The following is a 22,471-nucleotide window of genomic DNA, read 5'->3' as shown; positions in this document are numbered from 1 at the left end:
ACATGATATATAGTATTTGTGGTATCTATGGTTTGTACTAGAGTGTAAATTAACTACATGCAGTATGGATAGACTTGGTGGATTTTTTGTTTGTTTTCTAACAGAATACTTCAGATTTTAGAAGGTGATCACATAAATTAGATGTTTTCTTAATTTCGCTCTTTATTGGAACAAAGAGAGTACAACCTATCTAATCAGAAATTGATTGTATGTTTCTCTAAAGCCCATATTACAATGTCAGTTTACAATGCTTAGTGCACAGCATTTCATCTCTACCTCTGTATCCCAATCCATGTCTGTATGATTAAAGTGTATAGATGAAAGTAAGAAAGAAAAAGAAAACTGAACCCAGGTAGAATTGCTCTGCCACAGCACTGATGTATCAGGAAAATTCAAGCTTATGTAGGGGATAGGTAAGTGAAACATACAGACCTCAGTTTGAGGGAGTTCTAGCAAAGTGCTGATGACTGCTGCCTGTTCCCACCATTAGACTGTCTAAGCTTCACACAAAGAAAGTATGCTGGATTGTATACTGATGCTTCAAGGAGCATAGCAATCATAGACCAGTAGATGTGGAGACAGATCTCAGTGTCACAAAACAAACACCAACTGGCAACACTGCTGGGATCAGTCAGTACAGATTTCTCTTCTTTTAATTTTCTTTTTCCCTTCTCTCTTGCTGAGAACCCAAAGAGGAATAACACTCATCTGCTTCCATTCTGCTTGATGTTTGCTCAGACAACATGGACTGGGGATTAAATACATGAACCTAGTATACTTGAATTAGTGCTCTGTAGAGTCAGTTGGTAGATGTGAGCAACATTCCAAAATATCATAGTGTTCAACACAGGAAAAAAAGAGAAAGGTCATGACTGTAAGAGGTCAGCTTTGAGGAAGACTCTCAAAGCAGGCTAGAGATTTGGGGCGGAAAAAAAGCAAAAGAGCAACCAGCAGATAGACTCCTAAGAATTGTAAGTCACTAGAGAGTAATACTTCCTGTGTAAATCAATGAACTTAGTAAAGTAATTAACACTGAAGATACAAATTACCATTTGGGCATTTAGTAAAATCAGAATTAAGAACTGTGTAAACCAATGCATTTCTTGGAACCAGAAAAAAAAAAAATGCAGAATTTGGCCCAGAAAGCATCCTCAACCCATTTGTTTTCATGCTTTAGGACATGATTCTGGTAAGTGTAGCCCACTTAAACTTTGTGTTCCCCATTCCTTATATGACTTGTCCATTCTAAGCCATGGTTTGAGGAGTAACCAAGTATCCATCCGAGATTGCCCTCTTAGTTATGTCAGATTGATTGAACGTGGGTGAAGAAAAACCATCAATACCACCAATTTCATGAAAAGAAGACATCTGGTACTAGCCAGCAAACCACTGACTGGCAATGAGATGTGTATTAAAACTATTCTCTTGCAGTGAAAGACGAGGGATGCAAAATCCTTTTAATATGTGGGATATAAAATCGTTCTTAAGCATAAAGATACAAATAAATACAGAAGAATCTCCTGAATGCTCATTTGTCTTTTGGCCTCTCCTGTAGAGGTTACGTTGTATGATTTAATAGGTGTACTGGTTTCCTGTATCATGTTGGGGAGCGTTTTATTGGAAAACATTCATTGTGTACAGATTTGTTGCTCACATAGATAGTCTCACTAGTCTTAGAGGCCACTGTCATTTATCCTGTAACCTACATCTTAAGCATCAAGAGCAGAAGAGCTATATGCCAGATTGGTTATTAAAACAGTTGTCTTAGAATACTCTTCCTCCTTTGTTCAAGGTCTGTCTCTTGTGGCTGATCTCAATATGGTAAAGCTTCCCTTTGGAAGTTTGCCATCTGCTCTTGTCCTGATTTCTCAGTGTGCAGTCTTCATGTGAAGCATCGTTACTACCTTCCTTCCCTATCATTTTCCCAGCATTTTTCCCCAGCAATAGTCCAAACACATTTTCATTCCACTGCTTCCATACAGTTTCTGAGTATGTAACATAGAGATGTGTCATTGTCTTCACCTTTTTGCAGTCTCTTGGCCATCCATGTGGCTGCAGGACGAGCATGGCTATGTGAATCTTCAGTAACCACATTCAGGCACCTCATCATGAAAGTCAATACCGCAGGAGGAAATTTCTCTTCAAGCCCTAGGTGATAAAGTAGCAGTCCCTCCTTGATTCAATGTTAAAAATTTAAGGAGAATACAAGTATCTAAAATAGTGCTTCTCTCCCTATACCATCTTCCAGAGAAAATCTGAATATAGTGACCAGATATTTTCTGCTTGAACTACTTCAGTAACCTAAAAAAACCATCCTTTTTGTTCCCTCCATCCTATGGCAACCAGTAGAGACCTGTGGGCAAATCTGGGGGTTTATATAGTCACTCAGGGATGTGTTAGATTTTATGTCTGTTTTTAAAATGCAGCTTCATACATGTTTTTTTGGTTGTTTGTTTTGTCTTTTTGTTTGTTTTGTTTGTTTTGTCTTTTTCTTTTGGGGCTACTATATGTAAGGCAGACAAGGAGTATTAAATTGTGTAAGAAATAAAAACTACTAGCTATTGTTAGTGAATCAATATATCCACAAATTTTAGGGAAAGCTTAAAATCCAAGCACATTGACCAATTAATAAGAAAAAAAGAAGAATATTAAGCATCTACTCAAGCTTGTTTAAGAATATAAAAATTAATTGGTCAGCTCTTGATGTTTTTGCCAAGAAGCCCAGAATCAAATTTTAAGGATCCTCAGAGGCAGGTAAAATTGGTCAATTATAAATTGAACAACCATAATTAAAGAAAAAGAGCCCCAAAGGTATGTGCCCATTCTGAAAATCTGAAAGGCTTGGAACTCACTACTCATACATTACTGGTCATCCTTTAAGGCCTCTTCCAATCAATATTCCAGGAAACATCAAGAATACTTCTGTAGAAGATGCTAGAAACCGTACAGAGGACCGTAAGTCATGGTTAAACTGTGTACTGCAGGTAATTATATTGTGAATAAAAGGGTCCATTTTATTTATACAGTAGCTGATTGGGACAATACATTTTACACTGATTTTGGTGCTTATCTGCTTTGAAATATTAAAATAAATAAATAAATAAATAAATAATTAGTGGGCCAGAGGCTGTCAGACACCTGTGTCTTGGGAAAGGGTCATTGAGTTTCTGGACATTGTTTCCTGCTGGAGGGCCTGGTCTGTGACTTGGCTTTAGGTTTGGTCCTGCAATAGTTGTCTAAGAGCTGATGGACTGTGTGCTAGACTGCCCAGCTGAAAGTGGAGCAGCCTGCTTAGGTACTACTACAGCTGTCCAGACAGTAAATGAGTTGATCGTATGAAGTAGAACACAGCTGTTCTTGCTTCAGCTGATGTAAAGCTACTGAAGAGTGAGGAGTAAAAATGTAAAGTAAAATGTTTTGATTAAATAATAGGGAAAAAAATGTTAATCGTAATTTCAGTTTCTTTGACTATTGATTTCAAACTATTACAGGTCACAAGTTCACAGAAGAAGAAACTTTGTCATTTGTTGATGGTGTTTATTATTAAAATCAAACCAGTAGTCGCCTGGTCAGCACGAGAGTAGCTGAGTGAAGCCTACTGCATTTTGTTAACTGTTTCTGTATGTGGCTCTTGTTTTTTTTCAAAATAGCCTGTCAGAATGGGATGCCTAATTATAATAAGCATTGCTCCGGATAGCACTCCAAAAGAAAGTTATGCATGCTTTTATTTCTTGCTTAAACTAATTGAACTATTTATTTTCCTAGTATGTTCTGACTGTACTTTAAAAAGTATCGTGTCAGATTCCTAAAGGCTGCCAAAACTCCTGGTTTATATCCATCGATTTTAAGTCAACAGTTTTACAACAGTTACTCTGCTTGTTGTGGTTACCCACAGCTTGGCCTCATGGATAATGCTTCAAAATACTTGATAATTGCAGTATCCCCACACCTAACTCAGGCATTTCAATCAAACAAGAAATAGCTTATGGTCTATTCCCCAGCTGATTATAACTTCTTCTATATTAAAAGGGCTACGCTTATAATTTACTTGCTTATGCCAGATGGCAAGTTCCTAATTAAATAAATTTCTCATGTGCCTAATTTTTCTGCTTGCATTTTGGCAAAGTTAAAATCTCGGTAGGGCCAACAGATTGCTGGGGTATATTGTTAACATTAATATTGTTATTTTTACAGTCTTATAGTGAATGGTAGCTCAAAAAATATTTGATGGTTCAAGAGCTGTGACTTGACTTTTGGCACTAAGGCTCTACTTCTTTACAAGTTCAGATCTTCAAAGCAGATTCTTAAAAATAGTTTGCTCTACAGTTCTGTTCTTGCTCTTTAACGGCTGTTTGAATTTTTTCCACAGGTCAGAGCACAAATTGCTATCTTATTACAGTGGTTGGTGAGAAAAGTTGTTTTTCCTTTTTCTGCTTCTTTTCCATTGGCCTTCTCTGTGTCTTCGTAGAACCTCAGGAGGGTAAAAATTCCTGAGCATCTCAGCTAAATGCTGAGCTTCCATTGTATGCCTGATGAGGACAATCATCTTGATTGAGAGATTCTAGAGTAAGTACATCAATCTGGCATTCTGAACTGTGGTTCAGTACTGAATATCGGCAGATTGATCTCAGGAAGTCATCGCTTAAATTACACTTTCAAACATACCTGCATTTTGTTTACCAAAGATTGCCCAGGCCTTCAAGGTGAAGAGTTCTTTCTTTCACTTTTCTGTGAGTTGATGCTACCCATATGGTACCTAACGTTATGATTTTGAACTGGTAAGGTTTAGAAGTTACACAGAAGTGAGGGAGTTGGATTCTTGCAGGATCATCCAGAATGAAAATGGAAATGCTACAAAACATTGTGTACTTCTAGTTTCCAAAATAATAGCTAATGTGTATGTGTGTTAGGCGGGTTTACTTTATAGCACTAAAAATGCTTATTATTCTGCCATTTTTCTCCTTCCCGTTTTTGTAATTTTAAAACATTAAGATCTTTTTCCTGACATTCTTTTGGTGAGTCATAGGGTGTAGTATGATTTTGAGTGCAAGATTAAGAGTAATCTGCCTTAGAACAGGACAATTTGTGAAATATAAAATCATTAATCATTCACTTTTTTTATAGCATAGTTTTAAAGGGATAAAAAGTGCTTTGAGAACATGGCTTTTTTTTTTTTGTGGTTACCAAAAAAAACTCCCACAAATAATTGGTATTGGATAAAAGTTTTTTCCTACAGTCTGCGAGAAATGATTTCATTCAGTAACATTGGGAATACGTCTGATTTCAGAGAGTACTTAACTTAATTATAATGTGGCATGTATTGTGCAAACTGTTGAAGAAAAGTGTGTCCTTTTGTTCATTAAACTATCTCATCCTACTGCTTAAGATGCTTTTTTAAATACAGGTGAATGTGGCAGACTGTCTAACTTAGGTTTTTTTTGTTCTTCTTACTTACTGCGATCGATTAAGAAAGACCTCATGGAATCAGAGAAGGTTGGTCATTGCTTAAGGACATTGAAATATAGTCCAGAAAAGAAGACTTCAGAAAATGCAAGTTTATCAATGAGTAAAAAAGGCAGAGAGAAACACAGCAAAGGGGCTAGGAGCCTGCAGCTCAAGAGGAACAACCAAGATGAGAAATTGCCGCAAAGGCCAGGGAGCTGTGAGTCACGTTTCATGAGTGATAAAATACAATCTTCCTTGATTCTGAAGGAAACTTCACAGTTTTCTGCAACTCGTAAACTCATTGAGGTGACACATATCAGGTCTGAAAGCAAGGATTCTCTTTGAGCAAAGAGAAATGGGTAGGAAATTACTTATTTATAAACTTTCTTTGGTTTATATTCTGCCTCATCTTGCTGATTTTAGGTTCTCTACTAAATAATAATAATAATAATAAAATTATATTTTGTAATGTAATTGAGATTTAAAAACTTCCGCTTTATTTTGAGGATTTCACTGTAAGGGGAATATTTAAGCAGATACACTTTTAAGTTCTGTTTTATATGTGTAAATATAAATGTTTAGAAATAGATGATGTAAACGTGAAAATTTCTTATCCATCTGGAATCTTCATTATTGCTGTTTTTAACTGAACATTTATTGGAATATTTGAACGCAGGCAGTCATGTAAAATGAAAAAAAAAATATTTTTTTTTTCTCAATTATTCCTAAATAAAATGTAGGATACAGATTCAGTATATACTTACTGTGCTCACTCATTGGTTTATACAAACTTCCCATTTCTCTTGGACCCAGATTTAGTTAGGTAAATGACCATATTTTACTTACTAGCTAAGACAGACATTTGGGTTAATTCCTACTAAAGTTTAGTTCATTTTTCTTTTCCTGTTTTCTTTTGTTAGCTTTTAAATTTCAATTCATGTTTTTAGAAGTACTTCTGAGGATTTGAAGGCTGACTCTGTGAAACAAAATGAAGAAGTTCTCTTTAGGACTCAACAAATTATTAAGAATGTTTTCATATAATTTATACTAGCTAGACAAAGTCTTACTCATTCTCTTTTTTTTTTCTTTCAGCATACATGCTGATCTGAATTATTACCATCCACAGTCACATTTTCCAGTGGCTTAACAAAGCACTACATTAGCACTACACCTTTTCTTAGAAATCTTTAACTAGTTGTTTATCTTTTTCTTACTGTTATTAATGACTACAGTTTTAGGAAAATAAAACTTGTGCAGGTTCCTCCTATGGAAATAATTCAATACTCGCTTGCTCCAAATATAAAATTGTAATCCACTAAAACTTTCCTGGCATTTAGTCTGTCAGGGAATGAGCTCTGCAACCATGGTTCCTGTTAGTGTCCTGGCCAGAGCACTGTAATTTTCATGTCTCCACTTGGCTTATTCTAAATCTTTTGAAACAGGAAACATTTTTCTTTTATGTGCCTGAACTCCCAAACCCACCCCACCCCTCCTCCCTCATGCTTCTACTTTTCTTTTGGGGAATATGCATGCTGGTACTTTTCTTGACTGGAAAACTGTTGAAACTAAAGAAGCGGGCACTGAAGCACAGGATTTAAACTAGGCTTTCTGTCACATTTTTATTTCAAGTGCAGATTAGATGTAGCTCTCTTACTATGTTAGTATTAAATATATTTAATTATGTAGGTATTATGTATTAATATAAAATTGTTATAATACATAGATTATAATAGATGTAATTATTTAATCATAATGTATCCTTATGTATAGTGAAATATTAAATATTCTTGACAAATAACATAAAGTTTGATGATAAAGTGAAGTGGGGGTCTTTTTAAAATAGAAAGTCAGCTATACATCTGGTGTATCTGTAAGTAGGAAAAGAAACAAGAAAAAAGAATGGAGATAAAAGGAATAGCAATGAGGTCTCCCTGGAGCATTCACTTCTCCAGGCTGCACAACCCCAGCTCCCTCCCCCTCAGCAAGCACACAGCAGAGGTGCTCCAGCCCTCTGATCATCCTCATGGCCCTCCTCTGGACTCGCTCCAACAAGTCCATGTCCTTCTTCCAAGGTCCCTCTGGATGGCATTCCTTGCCTCCAGCATGTCGACCGCACCACCCGGCTTGGTGTCATGGGCAAACTTGCTGAGGGAACACTCCAACCCATTGTCCATGTCACTGCCAAAGACGTTAAATTGTGCTAGTCCCAGTACCGACCCCTGAGATGTAGTCAGTCAGCTTTCTGTTTGATGCAGTCAGATGACAGCCGTGCATTTGACTTGAATTCTTCAGAGTTCAGATATCCCAAGGCAGAGGATTAGAATATCCTGCTCTGGAAGTTTAGTGGGTTTGAGGCTTTTGCTTTACTTTTTAGTAAAGGACAAGTGATGTAAAAGGAAAAGTTCAGACCAAAGAACATAAAATATGGTTCTTTCTATGATGATTTCCAGTACTGTTGACTGTTGTGGAAGTTATTTGAAATACATGTGCAGAATATAACTGTAAATACACTTTTCTACGTCTCAGACTGTCTGCAGGTGGAGCTGAATTAGCATAGTAAATCCTGCACCAAAATTAAAATTCCAATGCACAAAAGTATGAACCCATTAAAGTGGGCTTTAGTCCATTGTCCTGTGTAGAATTGCATAGAGTTCCGTATAAACCAAATTATACATTTCTGGTTTTCTTCCTGAGAAAAAGCTAACAATTAACTTCCACAAGCCAACATTAGTTGAATTTCATACCTGGTACAATAAAAGCATTCTCCAAATTGTAAAATAGGACAAAATCATTCTAAATCTGCTTGGACATTCAAGCTTTTTTTTTATTCTCTCTCTGCAGTATTAGGTTTGGCAACATCTTCTGCCTTCAGGATACTACTGCAGCAACATCTCTCCATGTCTTCCAGTCAGCATAAAAACTGCAGACTGCAAATGAGTCTTTCGCTTCTCAACTTGCTTCTTGAAAAGGGTCTATAATACTGAGCTTAAATGTTTGCTCCTTAAATTATTTTTTTTTTAAAAAGAAGTCTCATCTTACATCTATTCTAGTTCACCTGTCAGGCTTATTTTTGCAGAGTACAGCAGCGAGCACAATGTACACGTGCAGTTTTTAACTTGCTGCCTCACTGCTTAGCCTCTTTAAAGGCTCATGCAGAGTTAAACTCCCAGAAATAAAGGACTTATTTAACAAAAATATGTAAAGATACAATCCAAGCAGAAGATAAAAATTAATAAAACTCAAAAAATCCATAAAAACTACCAACAAACAACAAAACTAGCCCTCTGTTACAGTTTGAATCTGCTTGATAGAGGTGTGGAAGCAAGGAGTTGGGAGATAACAGCTGATGCAGAGATTGAAACACTGATAAGATGATTGGGAACAGACCCACAGCCAGCTGTTCATGTTCACATATGGAAAAATTTAGTTGAAACCAGACACAAGGGCCTGCTGTGCACTGACACGCTGGGCAGTTGGATACTTATAAATAAGTCCTTTTATTTTTATCTTGTCTTGCGTAGTCATTTTGATATTTTTCTATATTAGAAGTATACTTGTTCATACGCTATTAAAACTTAACTATTCGGGGTTTCAAAGCTGTTTTGGACCTCCTTGTATGTGTTGGCATAATGAAACAGTCTGGGCAGGTGTGTTTTAAAGCCTTGTGTATTTGGGTTCCTATCACTTTCTGCTCTTAAGTTTTATTGTGTTTATATTCCAAAATGTTGCTTTTGGAATATTTTCCACCTTGTGTAAGTAACTATTTAAAATGATCACATTTTTATAGCTCAAATAGGTGCAACATTATCTTTTAAACACTTCTTTCTGTTTATATGTTTAAGATTAAGTCCTTGTTTGGCTCACTGTTTTGCTCAGGTTTAGAAGATGACATCCCTTAATGAGATACTCACTTTAGCCCTATTCTTAGGAAGGAGCAAAGTTTCAGTCTATCCCAAAATGGCCTGCTCTCCTATCCCTTATAAATTTTTAAAAAAGCATAGCAAAGACATCTAAATCAAAATGCTTTGGAGAAAAACACTAGAAAAATTTGTTTCCATCATTTCTTGTTTCATACCATATTATACCTTCTAAAAGCAGTGGAAAGTCAGGAGAAGTAAAAAAAAAAACAAAAAACTCTTTTGAAAACGTGATGTTTCTATTGCATCATTACTCAAGCTCACAAGTGACTAACATGCACAACAAGAAGAATTAAAAAGATATGAACATTTTTCCCTCAGTTCTCAGCAGTCCAGAGATGACTAGCGACTAACTACCTTTTATATCTTTTGAACATTTGTTAATAAAATTATCCCCCAGTTTAATTCTTTGATAATTCAGTTGTGTTTTGCATTCAGTGTTTCTAACAGATATTTAGTTGTAGGGGTTTTTTTTGTTTCGTTTGGTTTGTGTTTTTTTTGTTTGTTTGTTTGTTTTGTTTTGTTTTGTTTTTTCATTTGGTAATTCCAATAGGTGTAATATTTTATATGAATTTTATTTTTCCAAAGTATCTGCCATTTTTATCATTAACATAAGTTGCTATCATTTTATTATTTGATCTTTCTGAACTCTTATCAAGGGATTATTTAATGTTCTATACAGCAAAACTTGGTTTTATCTGCTGTTGTAGACCCTTACACATCCAATTTTAGCTATATTTGCTCTTTTCCATATAATCACAGTTGTTCAGCAGTAGAGGACGGAGAAGGATATCTCTTGCAGTGTAATTTTGGGAATACAAGAGTGTTAGGGTATCTTGTTTTCTTCTGAAGAGGGAGTGTTACTGACACTGACCAGCTTTTAGAGAAGTTGATACAAATAGGACCAAAGGACTTTTATGTCTCTTTTAGTTGGATGAATTAGTTAAACTGATACATGGTGGTCATTGTCTTCCCCACCACTTTGTTGTCTTTTACTTTGACGATGAGCAGTTTTTGAAATTTTGTAGGTATACACAAAATTTTGGTTAAAACTGTAAACCATTTATATAAAGAAGTGACATATTTTGATGTTAGAATATTCAAACCACAATTTGTGTATCTTTTTTCATTGTTTTCTCACGGTGTAAGTTTTTGTGTACTTCTTGAAATTAATAAATAATTATGTTTGTATTATAAATCTGGAATTACAGGAGTTTATAATTACCTACTACTTGAAACTCAGCCTCTAAATCCTGTATCTGATTCTTGCTCTAGTTGGGCAAGTATTGGTATGAGGAGTCCTGTCAATGTGGAAGATAAATATGTTCGGTTAGTTACTTTTCCAAGACTAAGTTGCCAGTCAATGACTTTCAAAATCCAAACGAAAAGGAGGTTGGAAGCTTTTGGTGAGAAACAGGACATCAGGTTTCTTGGACTGGGACAATTACTTGACTCCAGGGAAGACCTAAGTTGGCATACAGATGCAATGAGGCCCATGACTTAAGTCATTGCTCACTACACTAACGCACTCTAATAGTAGATGGAATATTAACATTGCAAGAGAAATCTTTTTATTATTTTTCACATAGATTTTAGACTAAGATTTATTTCCCATTCACTATAAATAATGCTGATGATCCTGTTTTCAGTCCAAACAGGAGCTATGTGTCCAGTGGTTTTTTTTGTTTGTGTTCCATGAATTTTGGTCTATCACTTGTAAGATGCGGTCAGTTAAAGTACTCAGGAGGACAGTTGAGAATATACCCTGTTCTTTTCCCCATATCCATGAAAAATTTTCCTTTTTCTTTCTTTTCATTTGAATAGGAAGACAGCTGCCTTCAGATGATACAGAATTCACTGACAGTTGCTCTTGCTCCAATCGTGCTTCATGAGAACTTCAGAAGATACTAACTGAGGTATTTATTTGTTCTTTTCATTTTTAGAATTTCTACTTTGCAGATATTTGATAGGTAGAAGAACAGACAAAAGACATCAGGAATATAGACCAAGAGGAGTAATCAGACAGGGAAAATAGCACAGAAGTTCTGTCCATAAACAGCTACAGTGGCATGTAATCTAATCTCTTTCTATAGCTGGGCACTATGTTAGGATATATATACATAAATTGAGAAATCAGTTAATTACAGATATGCCAAAAGGAAACCTATTAAAGTGCAGTTAAAATCTTGCTTTTGTTTTGGTCTTCTGTCCACTTTTACGTGGTCCTCTGCTTATCTCCAAGAATGGACAAACAGTTTTGCAAGAAATTGCTGGATTTGAATGCCCGATCACCTAAACGATGCCTGTCTTGAATCTTTCAAAAGCATCCAACATTTATAGGCTTCTTCCTCTCATACTTTTTTCATACAATTTTCAATTAAAGAGAAACTTTTGTGTTAACACAATACCCAAATGTTTTCATCCCATTTTTCATAAATCCATGACTTTAAATATAAAAGCTATTTTAAAGATGTTTATAAATATTTCATTATGACAACTATTTTTCTTTTTTGTCAGATACCAGTGAATTAATTCATTCGTATAGAAAAGAACTACTTCATTTGTGTATATAAACAATCTGATAAAGGATTAAAGGCCACAGAATTCATAAAAGAAAAAAAGTATCTTTTAAGCCTGTGATCAGTTGGATTTGTGTCAGTCCTAAATTTATGATCTGCAGCTGTTGAATGTCTGATAGGAGCTTCATCTTTTAGAGCATGATAACAGTGTGAGTGCAGTGCTAGAAAAAAGGAAACATTCTGCTTTGAGAAATAAAATTGTCCAGACATATGGATGATGATTACAATGCCTCACATAGCACACGTCTACTGGACTTTTATTCAGTAAATCTTACAAATGTATGTTTTAATGGGTTTAAAACTGCAGACAGTTACCAGCATAGATTCTAAAGTATCATAGGTTGAACAGAAAGTCTGTGGTTCAGTGTTTGTATAGTCAGTTTAATGTAATCAGTGCAGGGCTGAAATTCTTGTTTTCTGCATTTGAAAACTCAAAGCTTAAATGACACGTAAGAAAGGTGTATCATAATTTCTAAAAGATCATCTTAAAACATCTCATATGAAACTTCTTTTTGTTTGTTTGTTTTATAAGGCTCTTGGTATTTATATACATCTTTCTTAAATACCAAGAGTAGCTTAACTTTTGGGGAAGGTTAATAACTGTTAATGTAATTGTTATATAAAATTTATATGTACTATTATAACTATGTTATAATCTATGTATTTGATTTTTGAAAGGAACTTTATATACCAGCCAGTAGAATAATGGTTAGAATAGCATTAGTATTAAAAATAGTATTTATCAAAAAATGACTTAAAATTTAGTTGGATATTACACATGGATTCAGAAAAAAAAACAGAAGTCCTTTTGTTTCTATTTTTTATTTTGTGCACTTAACAGCTATGCTAATAGTATTTACATTCAAATTCTGTGAAGTGCTGCATATTCTTAGATTTTAATAAAGCAGTTGGATTTTTTGATAAAACAGGTTGTGCCGTTTTAGTATGCATTATGGATTGGTTCTATCTTATAGTGGGACAGTTCATTTCTAGAGTCAGCACACAACCATTTTAGCAGTAGAATTGGCTGCTTATGTCACAGATTAAAATTAGCTATGTCTGTATGCCAGAGCAACAGGATGGAATGTAAAACACAGCCAAACATGTGAGCAAATTTTCTTCCAGTGATATTTGGCCAGGCCTAAAATATCTTCCACTCCAGATTTGCAAGTAGTGGAAAAGTTAGACAATTCTCTCTTGGGAAGGGTCTGATTGTAGTTTATTCAGAAGTCCACATTCTTTCAGATCTCTAAGGTAAGTAACATATTTTTAGATTTCTTTTTATTCCATATTAAAATGTTAGCATATTAATGATCAAATTGTTTTTGGTTTGGTCTTTGCTTAATCTATGGATATTTTGAACTTCGCTCCAGTCTCATTTTCTGTGCAACATATCAGGCTTTTTCTGTCCTCAATTAAGAATCACGTTGCTGCTTATATAATCCTTTTTAGGACCTAAATTTAAGTTTTAATTTTTATATAGTTATAGTTTTAGATTCTGTTAATTTAAGTATGTTTGTTTTAACACTTAGAGGTGGTATTAAGTTGCAAAGTATAAACTTGCACTTGTGTAATATTAAGAAGCTAACTTTTAGTACTTTTAAAATTCTGTACAGTATCTTAGGAGTACACACAGATATTTTTATACATATATAAATCTGATTTGCAGAAGTACATATCTGATGTCTGTAGTTTGAAGTTTTTCTCCATTTATCTATCACATACTGAAAGTTAAATTCAGTAAAGAATGGATTCCTTGCTTCTGCTGAACACTTCTTTTTGGCATGACAGCGTGATACTAAACTTCTGTCTGAGGAACTGTTATCAAAATGAATTATAACTTCTTTGGATGTGAATCTAGCTTACTTGCATTAATAAGTAGTGAAAAACTGTGTATACAGAACTCCTTTTACAGGTTTGTAGTCTCCTTGAATTCAAATACACTTTCTCTTGGATAATTTCAATGACTGCAAGAAAATGGCTAAGTAAATATCAGTGGGTTAGTGACATATTATCAAATGATTTAGTGGAAGATACTTGGTGTGTCTGTCAGGTGCTAGCCCTCAATATTTAATCATGCATCAGAATGAACTTTGTTATTACCAAAGTATAGGAATGTGATTTGACTGCATCAACACCAGTCACCTAACCTCCTTTTTACAGAGATACAGGAGGTTTTACCAGATCTAAAATACATTCTTGAGGAGGTGACGAATCATGTCCTGGCCTCTCCATTTTCCATGGAGGGGGCCTAGGTAGCTCTGGCTGTTATGTATGATTAGTAAGGTGAATTCTGGTCTGCACAGCTACATCCAAATGGGTGAACTGTAATAACTGTGTGCCATAGAGTCCTGGAAGGTTTCACTTAGTTAAGGTCGTTGCAGTTTTTGGTTGCAGTGCAAGAGTCAGCATTGATGCTACCTTGGCTAAGCTGAATGTCCGTTTACCACCTAAACAAAGGTGATACACATGTATTAGATACAGACCTCCTTTTGATTACATAATGAAAAACAAATGATCCTATTACATCACCTAAGAGTAAGAACAACAGCATGGAATTAAATTAAGAATCAAAGGCTCCAAATCTCTGTGTCTCTGTGGCGCAATGGGTTAGCGCGTTCGGCTGTTAACCGAAAGGTTGGTGGTTCGAGCCCACCCAGGGACGGGCTGTGAGGTTTGCTGGTCGTGATCTTATGGAACATGAGCCTGGCAAACAGCAAAGTCACGACCCTCACCTTTAGAAGAGCCTCTTTTCAGTTCTCTGAATCAGGGAACTGATCAGATCTTGAAGGACACTTTTCTTAGAGCACAACAGCTGTCCAGCCCCGTGTCTAAGAAATCAAGCACGGAAGGCAGGAAAATGGCACGGCTCAGCAAGGGACAGCACTGCTGGGCAAACTACAGTGTAAGAGAGAAATGCACAGGCAGCGGAAGCAGCCACACGGGGCCTGGGAAGAGCACAGGGATGCTGTCTGCACATGCAGGGATGGGATCAGGAGAGTCAAAGCACAAATGGAACTGAGCTTGGCAGAGAATAAAAACAAATGAGGCTATATCAGATTTGGTTCCCTCCACACAGAATCATAGAATGGATGTTCATCCTCTGATCATCCTCATGGTCCTCCTCTGGACTCGCTCTAATACTTCCATGTCCTTGTGCTGGGGGCCCCAGAGCTGAACGCAGGGCTCCAGGTGGGGTCTCATGAGAGCAGAGCAGAAGGAGAGAATCACCTCCCTCACCCTGCTGGCCTCGCTGCTTTTGGTGCAGCCCAGGATACAGGTGGCTTTCTGGGCTGCAAGCGCACATTACAGGCTCATATTAAGCTTCTTGTCAACCAACACTCCCAAGTCCTTCTGTTCATAGCTGCTCTCAATCCATTCTCCACCCAGTCACCACCACATTCCTGTAGTAGTATGCAGGTAAGCCTTGTACCTTCTTGTCACACTGAAAGGCTTCTAACACATATTCCTGTTCCACAAAAAGACAGTCATATTTGAGGGCTAGAGCTGCATGTTTACCCAGAGGGGACCCTCAGCCAAGTTTTATGTGATATGGATGAAGTTTTATGAAGGATGTATGTGGTATACAATTTTACATAGATGGAGACAGCTTTATGTAGTATGGACAGCTACACAGACCAGGATAGGAGATGGTACATTTTTGCTGCTCATGCTACGTTTCATTTTGCGTGATTTCATGAGTCATTTAACAACTATGTTCGGTGCATGTAAGAAGATAATGCTGGTAAGCAGAAATGCAGTTCATTTAATGCATTAGCATAACACAGAAGAAACTGTTAAAAGTTATACTTGATAAAACCATTGCTTGTGTTTATCCGAGTACCCCAAATTCTTTTTGAATTTTATATTTCATTGAAATTCTGTTAGTAAAAACTTTGAGTCTGTGAAAAGTACTTTTTTAAAAAAATAATAAATAAAAAAGAAAACATTTATTTCCATATCTTTTATTAATTTTGCTTTTAGTTAAACAGTTATTGAACTGATAGTGCTGTGATTCACAGCTGGTAATTTGCATTGTTAACTGATTTTAATTATGTTTATGGAAGATAAAGCCATATCCCCTTAGTCATACTGAAAACATCTAAAATGCTAGCTAAATTAAGAACATTAAAATTACTGTCACCCTGTATCAGAAATGCTCAAGTACCTAGTAAAACATGACTTTAACTCAGGAGAAAATTCAAACCTGTAAGTCTAGAAACTTGTCTAGAAATAAACTTTGAATTTGGGCTGTTGAGTAAGTGAAACATAAATGGCTAGATAGTAAAATAAGGAAAGTAAAGAGTGCAGAAAGCTAAATTATTTTTTCATCCTTTGCTTTATCAGAAAATTTAATTTTTGATACCTTTCCATTCACTTTGTGACTTTCTTCAACATTCCCTAGGAACTTTCTGTCCCTATTTTACAGTGTCCACTTATGTTTTAGTTTTCTTTCCTGAGTGTACCCATTATTTAGCCTTTTCCTTTTATCCTCAAGTCTATTCAGTATTGAATTTACTGTACCAAGATATAGCACCATGTACCTTCATTTTGTAATAAAATTGCACATAGAACGTTGTGTAGACTTTCCAAGAATCTGAGGTTAGAAAGCCTAATTTGTGGCTCTTTCTGTTCCTGGAGAAACGCTTAAATGAGAAATCACCATTCAGTGAAGTAAGTTGTTCTCTTGAAATAGGAGTCTAATTCAACCTGTAATGCATGTAGTAAGCAGTCTGAACATGCACATAAGTGACAAAGAACCTTTCTTAACAGCATATCAGAATCTGTTCTTCAGCATGACATACAGTTTTCTTTGGACCTACAAGAAATAGTTTAGGTAATAGGTCTTAAGCCTCTAATTCTGTTTTCACAACTGTGATACAAATTTCAAAGCTCTGAAACTAGTCAGTTGCTCATTGTTCATGGTCACAATTGTAAATAAAACTGTAATGGGTGCATACATAGCAGAAAGCAATTAGTAGACTTTCCTATTACTTTATTCCAAGTTTGTTTTTTGTTTTTTTTTTCTGGGTTGATTCTCTGATCTCAGACTATAAAAACTGATGGAAATGTTTAATCTGAATTTAAAAAGACAAGTTACACACATGCTCTATGAATGTTTTTCCCATATACGTCCAAAGAATGACTTTAGAAACTAGAGACGTGCTTCCTGGACAATGTAATGTGCTTGTTCTTTGATCCTAACAGAAAATGTTTTCAATTTTCCCAAAGTAAGATCTTTACAATTAAGAAATATGCAAAATGTAAGTCTTACTTTTCAGATCACAGTATTAGATTTACTGATATAAATCAACTTTAATGGAAAGTTAGGAATTTTAGTAATAACCATTTATTTCCATTTCAGTTAAAATATTTCCTATGAAAAATTTCTACTTTGAGATACAAAAAGTGTATATGTTGTTGAATGAGAGATTTTCCTCTGGTTTATTTTGAAATGCATACATACTTCACATGCACTTCTAGCTTTTGTTTATGCTTCATTTGTTTTTACAGCTTAGTGAAAGATTAGCTATGTATTTTATAACTCTAACATCGTACCTGTTGGTTTTAATCCAGAAAGTAACATATTGATCAAAAAGAAGTATTTACACATTTTACTGTGTTCTTCATCTTCTGTGTTTTTGCATTATTGCTTTGTCATAGTCACTGAAGAAACATAGAGTCGGTTGCTACCTAAACATGTGAAGTCAACATCACCAAAAAAGGCTTCTGCTGTACATGTCATTTGATGATTTCCTTATGTTTCTAATACACATTTAAATGAATCTGTTTTCTCCTGTGTAAATAAAAATGCGTAATAAAGCCTTTATGTCCAGGACTGCAGTGCAAAAGAAGCACATCAGTTTGTGTTCACTAACATTAAAAATTCATCAGAAAAGGGCAGACATCTAAAATATATAATGAGACATAGTATAAATAAGAAAGTATTTTGCTTCCTTCACTACTGAAAAGGAAAGTGAATTTTGAAATTGTAGTTTAGTTACATGTTAAAAAGGCACAGTTAAGGCTTTCTAGATGAAAAGTCAAATAATTCTTGTTTCATATTTTTAAAATCCTGTCTGTAATCAATCACTTAAATTAGGACGGGAAAACACAAGGATTTCTAGCCTCTGCATCTAGTTCCATTGCTTTTTTCTTTAGCGTATTTCCAACTTATGATTCAAAAAAGCTTCACAGAGTAGCATTGTATCTCCATTTAATATGCAAAATCATTTAACAAGGCTAAATGCACAACTTTTCAAGGCTCTCAACCAACACAGGACTGCACTGGAGAAAGGATTTAGTGGTATTTTTATACATGAGAACCACCCAAACCTGTCAGGTTGTTTTTTGTGGTAAATGGATATCAGAGAGTAAAAAGAGTAGTCAGAGAAGCAAACATGTAACATGCACACAAAAATGAATTATATGTTTTCCTGTTCATTTGTGGAAGAAACTGGAGAACTTTCTGTGCTAGGACCCCACTTTATGGAGTACTCAACAAGGGATCTATTTCAGACTGGAAGAACTATTAAAAAGCTTATCTATATGGGACATACAGATAAAATACATAGTAATATTTCAAAATCAGAAGATATTCACTGAAGACCTCTAAAAGTACTCAAGAATGAAATAGGTGAATTATTAGTGGTGGTAGAAGGCCATTTGTGAAGGCTGGGAGAATCCTAGATTAATCTAGTCCAACCTTCTGCAGTACTTGATGAGGAACTTCACAGCAGACTCTTAGCAGAACATCACTTGTCCTTTGATCTGTCTCCTTTGATCCTTTCCCATAAACTCTTGAATGTCTCCTTTTCAGTTTCAAAGCAAAACTGTATGCGTTTGACTCATCCTTTTGCACAGAATGCAACCCTTCTCCACCGTGCCTCCCCAGCCTTTCTCTCCTGAGTGCTTCTAATTCATCCATTGCAACTCTCCAGTCATGTAGGCTATCCAAGTGTATTTCTGTAAGTCCAGTGGGATCATTGCTCTAAGACTGTGCATGGACTTCTAATTGCTGTTGTTTGTTTCCTGTGCTGTCTTCATTCATGTACAGACATTGGAGATGTGCCCCAGTTATGCTGCTTTTATAGAGAAAGGGACAGAGCCTTCTTCATCATGCTGCCCCCCATGCATTCATTTCTCATAAGGATATGGCAGCACTCCCCTGGTACACCTAGATTAAAGCCTTCAACAAGTTACCAGAAATGCTCTTTCCCTACTTGGTCATATGGATCCCATCTCTTCTAAACAGTTCTCATTCCTCTGCGATTCCTGTGGTCATAAAAGCCAAAGCTCAGCTTTTGACACCAGCTGAGCAACGAGGTGTTAACTTGCAGAATGTGTCCACTGCTATATGAACCTTTCTTTTTGACTGGAAGGGCTGGAAAGAAAAAGCAGCTGGCCCTTTTGCCCTTCACTTTCCCCCAGAGGTTCATAGTCAGGGTCATGCTCAGCGTCACCCTTACGAGTATCATTGCTGACCACGTGATGAGCCCCAAGGGCCAGATAAGCCTCAATGTTCCCTCTGCAACACCCTAGGTCTGATCATGCAGCAAGCAGCAAAACTCCAAAAACATCAGGTGAGGTCCGTGGATGGGTGTCTCGGTCCCCTCCTAGGGGAAGTCTTCAGTGATTGTCATCACCTGTCACTTGCTTGTGCGGGTTGTCACCCTCCTTTTTTTTTTTTTTTTTTTTTTTTTTTAACTTAGCTGAAGGACATTTCAAGACCGAATGACTGGGAACGAAACTGGCAGTGATCAGTGCTTACCACTGGTAAGTGGTAAGCATAAATCACAGAATCACAGAATCATCTAGGTTGGAAGAGACCTCCAAGATCACCGAGTCCAACCTCTGACCTAACACTAACAAGTCCTCCACTAAACCATATCACTAAGGGCTACATCTAAACGTCTTTTAAAGACCTCCAGAGATGGTGACTCAACCACTTCCCTGGGCAGCCCATTCCAATGCCTAACAACCCTTTCAGTAAAGAAGTTCTTCCTAATATCCAACCTAAACCTCCCCTGGCGCAACTTTAGCCCATTCCCCCTCGTCCTGTCACCAGGCACCACCAGCTTCGTTGCCCTTCTCTGGACTCACTCGAGCACCTCGGTGTCCTTCTTGTAGCGAGGGGCCCAAAACTGAACACAGTACTCGAGGTGCGGCCAGACGAACGTGCTAACCGATTGTGCCACAGAGACTGTGCTGGGGAGCAGCACTGCAGCCACCACCCTGAGCCCAAAAACTGCACTCACGTCACGGACAGGATTCGAACCTGTGTGGGGAAACCCCATTGGATTTCAAGTCCAACGCCTTAACCACTCGGCCACCGTGACTCAAATGTGGCTTCCTGGTTTGCTGTTTCTCAACACTCCTTCTAGATGAAACACCTGCCAACACAGATTCCCAATTTGTCTCAGAATATTATTGCTGTAATCATAAAAGATGTACTGTCTGTTTGAATATCTTGTCTGAAGTGCTTCATGATTAGAGCTAGTGAGGGCCAGTCGTTCCCGTCCCATGGCTGTTTGTAACATATAAGAATTCCTGTGTGGGATAACTCAGGGGAATCATAAGTCAGGTGTTAATATTGGTTGATAAGCAGAACATAAAGACAGAAAATCTGTTTACCAGGGACTTCATAAGCTACTTTATATGTACCTTGCTATACTTGAATCATGGTCTGACACTGGATTTTTAGGGTGGGTTTTTTTGGCCCCTCTCATTTGAGCAAAATAGCTAGTGTAGGTAGGCCTGAATAGCTTCTTCAGTGGAAGATACACAGGGTTATATACCTACAGATTAAACCTGTCTTGATATTTTGAATAAATAAAAAAGCAATAATGGCTGTTTAATCCAAAATGTACCCCTTTTTTATTGTACTTGGTTACATGATGCCTCTTTTTTTTTAGGTAAGATCACCTACTCAAGAGTTTTTCAAAGGAACAGTCTCTTAGGAATAATTAAAATGTAAGCTAGGCAAACAGAGACCATCAGAAGTTTGCAAGCAACCAGGGAAGAATGCTTTAAGTTACAGTTCTTGAACAGGAGTACAATGTCCCCTGAGTTTAGACTTGCAGAGGTACTTTGGGCTTGTTCCTAGTCCATTGTCATGCAAAGTCAGATAGTCTTGCTTAACAAACAAAGGTAATTTCTTACAAATACATTTCTTCTGTAGTTGTCTGGCAACTGCTGTATGTTTCAAGACTTGCTAATGATGCTATAAATCCAAATGAATGAGATTTTCTCTGGAGGACAGCAGAGATTTTAATAGATAAGTGAGAATACTGAAATAGTTCCATAGAGCAGTCTGGAAATGAACGGCAGACTCACATTTCCTCTTTTTTTTATTTTTGTCTGACACTTTCTTCAAGGTCTGAATATATTGCTTTGGCAAGTGCCACGAGTTGTGGTGTAAAAATATGTTATCAAGAGTAATAATTTGAATTTCATGAAATATCAAATTGTTCATTGGGCTACATAGCCTGATGGAGCTACGACATGATGCAAAACAGTTCACTTCCTCTGGACACTCAGAAGGTGACGACAACCTTTTTCTATTTCAAGTGAGGAATTATTCCCTTTTATAAAATCAAGAACATTTTTCTGAGGCAAATATTTGAAACTGCGTAACAGATGGCATTCTTGTTCACCACACAGGGATTTTATAATCTTGTAATCTCCTCAAAAGAAAGTTAGTGCAATGTCCATTGAATTTAATCCGTGTAGGAAAATGATTATTGCTTACTATTTTGGAACTTTTTACTATTCGGTTCAATATATTTAATTAAGACCATTTATATGGTGTCACAAGCCCTTGTTAACACAAACCAATGAGGGAGAAATAGTTTGCTTAAGTGGACAATGAGGATAACGTTTACTTGAAAGGAGCCGAATTTTATTTTCTTTTTTTTTTTAGTATGCCACATACGTGCTAGCAAAGGCTAATCCTCAGCTTTGAAGGCAAATGGCATGACACAGCTTGCATCTGTGTAACTCATTTTCATCCCCAGCAAAACAGAGTGCTCCTCTGGGAGCCCTCCTCTGTGCTATGACCAGACCATGAAGTGGCCATAGCCGTGTCTGGCAGGGTGCCCAGTGGCACAGGCTGAACTATTCCGGGAGGCATGCTATCGGTTAGACAGTATGGATGTTCACAGTACATACCTTAACCATGTCTAGTTTACTATTCTAGTTGTGACGTATGAAAATTCTTAGCACAGAAAATGTCCTTGGTTAGCAAATGGGTGACAACATGTACCAAGTATGCATTTTATACCCTGTGAAAATCTGTCTGAATTTACCTCAGTTTTTAACCCCAAAAATGACAGTTCACCATCCCTGAAATAAATGTTTCAGCTAGTCTTTTAAGCTACGCTCGTACTTTGGTATCTCACAACTTTTCTCCAGACCAGATTCATGTGCAATCACCACAGAATGACTAATTATTCTTCTCTAAGAAATATAGAAATGAAGCACAGTTCTTCCTGCAATAGGTTTGGGTCTGGAAGTTGGATATGAGAGCTG

The 22,471-nt window shown here is 36.5% G+C and overlaps 1 protein-coding gene across 6 annotated transcripts in view; it reads left to right on the top strand.

Annotated features, from left to right (window-relative positions):
* SGCG (sarcoglycan gamma) overlaps positions 1 to 22,471 on the top strand; it is a 141,763-nt gene that overhangs the window by 31,147 nt on the left and 88,145 nt on the right. For 4 of the 6 annotated variants that reach the window (XM_080577349.1, XM_080577348.1, XM_080577347.1 and 1 more), the window contains exon 2: positions 11,187 to 11,278. The gene's annotated coding sequence lies outside the window, so the exon portion shown is untranslated. Of the gene's footprint in view, positions 1 to 11,186; positions 11,279 to 12,930; positions 13,196 to 22,471 lie in introns of those variants that run through there. The other 2 variants (XM_080577350.1, XM_080577346.1) reach the window with 1 other exon arrangement.

The sequence above is a fragment of the Anser brachyrhynchus genome (genome assembly GCF_964034855.1).
Source record: "Anser brachyrhynchus genome assembly, chromosome: 1".
NCBI classification, from domain to species: domain Eukaryota; kingdom Metazoa; phylum Chordata; class Aves; order Anseriformes; family Anatidae; genus Anser; species Anser brachyrhynchus.
This window is presented reverse-complemented; position numbering and strand designations above follow the sequence as displayed.